The sequence below is a fragment of the Motacilla alba genome, chromosome 1A (assembly GCF_015832195.1).
Source record: "Motacilla alba alba isolate MOTALB_02 chromosome 1A, Motacilla_alba_V1.0_pri, whole genome shotgun sequence".
Taxonomy (NCBI): Eukaryota; Metazoa; Chordata; class Aves; order Passeriformes; family Motacillidae; genus Motacilla; species Motacilla alba.
In genome coordinates, this window is record NC_052031.1 from 6,077,850 (window position 1) to 6,081,120 (window position 3,271).

At 37.5% G+C, this 3,271-nt stretch overlaps 1 protein-coding gene across 14 annotated transcripts in view; it reads left to right on the forward strand.

Moving 5' to 3' along the window:
* Positions 1-1,467, forward strand: part of CELF2 (CUGBP Elav-like family member 2) — a 543,235-nt gene extending 541,768 nt beyond the window's left edge. For all 14 annotated transcript variants that reach the window (XM_038154615.1, XM_038154614.1, XM_038154616.1 and 11 more), the window contains one exon: positions 1-1,467. This exon is cut by the window's left edge. The gene's annotated coding sequence lies outside the window, so the exon portion shown is untranslated.
* Positions 1,468-3,271: the final 1,804 nt, after the last annotated feature.

The window sequence follows — 3,271 nt, forward strand, 5'->3', positions numbered from 1 at the left end:
ATAATTTTTCTCATTGTACCCACCGTCTAAATTTCCAAAGCTTTTGTAGATGCCCTGGTGTGTCCTGTGGGTTTTCCAGTCCAGTTAGAGTGTGATGCCTCTGGTCCTTGGGCAGTGTAACTCGACACCAGGCTGCCCTGAATTACTCCACAGGACATTGGCTTAGCAGTGGGAGACAAGGAATGTTTCTGTACTTCCAGGCAACTGAGATGAGTCATTACTTAGAAAAGTGTCCATCTCTGAAAAATAAAAATTTAAAAAATAAAAATAAAAAATAAAATTCAAATACAAAACCAAAAACCCAAACGTACCCCTCCTGGGAGGCAAATTATCTACCAGTTATCTTTCAAAATAATGAAAGGAAAAAGCTGCAAGGGTGCAAGGGCCTAATAAGAGAGGAAGTAAAACAAGGGAAATTGCTTTACAAAATTCTAATCAAAAGACTAGACTAGTTGTTTTATCAAACAAATTAGCTAATTGCAATGAAATGGCAGTCCTCAAAGGAGTAACAAGTTCATCTTTCTTTCACCATAGGGGTTACAGTTCCTTGGCTTGTGCTACTCTGGAATCATTTTACTGTTTCTGTTTTTATTATCTTAAGTGCTAATTAACAAAAGGAAAAAAATATCCTGTAGTTTCATTACCTTTTTGGATAATGTCATACAAAAAGAAAAAAAAAAAAAACAAACCTATGTATTTGTGTTTTTTTCGTGCTGTGGGAATTGTTGTTTGTAGATTAATAATACTATCATTTTGTTTAGAATTACAAACTAGTTTTTAAGTATTGTCTGAGAAAAGCCAAAGTTAATGCAATCTAGTGGAAACTGTAAGACCATTTGAGTATTGTTTCTGTTTTATTGATGCATTTGGATTTTGTTGTTTGATGGAATTTGAGCCAAAAAAAAAAAAAAAAGAACAAAAAAAAGGCAAAAAAAAAGCAGGCTTTCCTATTTCTACAACTTGATTGTACTTATGCATTTTGTACCAGTGGAACTTTTTATACTGGAGATTAAAAAACAAATGGAAATTTTTGTGGCTTACTCTCGTGGGCCCCCTCGATCATGACTGATTTTCAAGTTTGATTTCTGAACGGTAGAAAGAGAGTTGGTTTTGTTTCGAGAATTCAAAACTTTGGCTTGATTTCTTTTTTTCCCTTTGCTTATATCTAGTGTTTAGAATTTTGTCTTAACAAAAGCGGTAAGTTTCACTTTTTATTCTGTATCGTGCAGTTACACAATAAGGTAATTAGAATTAGGAGTACTCGGTCACTTTGCGTGGATAAATGTATTAGTTAAAACGTTAGGGGTTTGCTTTTTTGCTGTTTAGATCAGAGTTTTTTCTGATTCTTCTGTCCTCATTGTGAACATAACCGTGTAGTTGAAACAGTCAGACTTATTTTTGTAACGTATGTTATTGTGTGATGCAGTTTTTTGCTTCTGTCTCCAATATTAAACCATTTTCCTAATACTTGTCTCTCTACTTTGTGTGTTGTATTGTTGGTGGTCATTCTGTGTTGGTAATACATCTGCACACCTCACTGTTTCACGTGCCTGTTTTTTTTTTTTTTTCTCTATTTGTTGGTTGTGTACAAAAGATACAGTCGATTCCACCTAAGTGAATAGCTGATTGGGGGGCAAAAGAGGATTTGTACATTTTAGACATGTTCTGGTTTCTCTGATTTTTTTTTTATTTATTTTTTTCTCTCTCTTCCTCCCCCTAGTCATGCCTTATCACTTGGATAATCTCTTGGAGCAGGAAGCATTTTAAATGAGCTTCCTGCAAAGTCCTATTGAAGGTAGCTTTTGTTAGCCTTCAAACTGCAAAACCTTCTGCACACAAACACACAGAAGACACCTGAAAAGATTTTTTTTTTTTTTTTGCTGTGGCATTTCAGTCAGTCGGGAAAATGTGGATTATGGAGATCATTTCTTCCTAGTTGTTAAAAAAAAAATAATAATACTCTGCCACTACATTGCAGAAGCATATGAAACATTCAAGAAAAGGAGGATATAGCCTTGGGATTTTTCCAAACTGCACAGTAATCTGATGGCATATGGCGTTAGTCAAACTCTCCCTAGAAACTAATCATGTCTTAACTAGGGCTGGGAGAGCCTGCAAAATCTTACCAGGTGATTGAGCTTGTTATGTGCAGTTGTACATATAATACTTTAAAAAATATAACAAAATCCAAGTGAGCACAGGAAGACTTTCTACTAAAGCCAGTGGAAGTAAAAAAAAAAAAAAAAAAAAAAAAAAAAATTAAAAAAAGGGAGAAATAAATTATGGAAAAAAAAATCCCCCATTGTTCCAATGGGTGGTATTTTTGCTGTGGGCTTACAAAGCAAATCATTCTCAGCATGGGCTGATAGTATTACACAAATCTCAAAAGGGACTAAAGAAATACCATAGCACTTTTTTTCTCATTATTTTTTACACTTGGCTCTTAGCTTTTTTTATTCTTTCCTTTCCTATAATTTTTTCCTCCTCACAAGATTCTCTCTGCTCTCCCCCAACCGGTGTCTACCACGATGAAATAAAAGCTGCAAAAGAAAAATCTATGTTGTTCTGGTTTACAGAAAGTCTCTTCTCTCCTCTGATCGCAGATACAAACCTTACAATTTGGAGAGGGGGGGGAGAAAAAAACAACAAAACAAAACCAACCAAACCAAACCCAAGGAGGAGAGAGAAGCACTGGTGAGTGCTCTCTGGAATTCAAGCCATACGCCCCCATCCCTTTCCTTTGTCCTGCTTTCTGTGATGCTCAGGAATCGAAGACCACTTAAAAGTGCTCTTATGAGACCCAAACGACACTCCTCCCTCTTGTCTCCTCTCCCCTGGTCTTTCTGGCGCTCTGGCTTTGGCTCACACACACACAGCCCCATCAATACCATCCAACAAGGTCCTGGTGCACTGGGTGTATCCGTGTGGTGTCAGCAGCAACGTTGGTTCCTGCGTTTGGAAGACTTTTGAAATTTTCTGGTGGCTTGTGAGTTGGCCTGGTTGTTACTGCTCGATCTATTTTTCTGAATTTTTTTTTTTTCCTTTTTTTCACTTTTCCGTTTCCATGAGAAGCAAACAAGTGATGAGTCTGGAGCCCCCAGTGAGCTCCAGTGCCGTCCCGCAGGGTCTGTTATCAGAGGTCAGGGCTCCAGGCAGCTCTAGGTTTAACCTAAAACCACAGGAGCCTGTAGCAGACAGCCCAGGCAGGAAAGCAGAACCCGATGGTCAGACTATACCCTGGGTCTTTGACACCTCTAGAGTTTATGATCTC